Source organism: Arachis stenosperma, chromosome 7 (assembly GCF_014773155.1).
Source record: "Arachis stenosperma cultivar V10309 chromosome 7, arast.V10309.gnm1.PFL2, whole genome shotgun sequence".
Classification (NCBI taxonomy): domain Eukaryota; kingdom Viridiplantae; phylum Streptophyta; class Magnoliopsida; order Fabales; family Fabaceae; genus Arachis; species Arachis stenosperma.
In genome coordinates, this window is record NC_080383.1 from 68452618 (window position 1) to 68453191 (window position 574).

At 41.1% G+C, this 574-nt stretch overlaps 1 non-coding gene across 1 annotated transcript; it reads right to left on the reverse strand.

Moving 5' to 3' along the window:
• Positions 1-257: 257 nt before the first annotated feature.
• LOC130942677 (small nucleolar RNA R71) lies at positions 258-365 on the reverse strand. Its single transcript, XR_009071240.1, has one exon. It is a non-coding gene; the product is annotated as a small nucleolar RNA R71 (small nucleolar RNA).
• Positions 366-574: the final 209 nt, after the last annotated feature.

Genomic DNA, 574 nt, shown 5'->3' on the forward strand with positions numbered 1-574 from the left:
TAATGCAACAGAATTGCAAGTTCCATGGACTTCCATTGGAAGATCCTCATCAGTTCTTAGCTGAGTTCTTGCAAATCTGTGACACTGTCAAGACTAATGGGGTTGACCCTGAGATCTACAGACTAATGCTATTCCCTTTTGCTGTAAGAGACAGAGCTAGGACATGGTTGGACTCTCAACCTAAAGAAAGCCTGGACTCTTGGGAAAAGCTAGTCAATGCCTTCTTGGCAAAGTTCTTTCCACCTAAAAAATTGAGTAAGCTTAGAGTGGAAGTCCAAACCTTCAGACAGAAGGATGGAGAATCCCTCTATGAAGCTTGGGAAAGATACAAACAATTAATCAGAAAGTGTCCCTCAGACATGCTTTCTGAATAGAGCATCATAGGTATTTTCTATGATGGTCTCTCTGAACTATCCAAGATGTCTTTGGATAGCTCTGCTGGAGGATCTCTTCATTTGAAGAAGACGCCTGCAGAAACTCAAGAGCTTATTGAAATGGTTGCAAATAACCAATTCATGTACACTTCTGAAAGGAATCCTGTGAACAATGGGACAAATCAGAAGAAAGGAGTTCT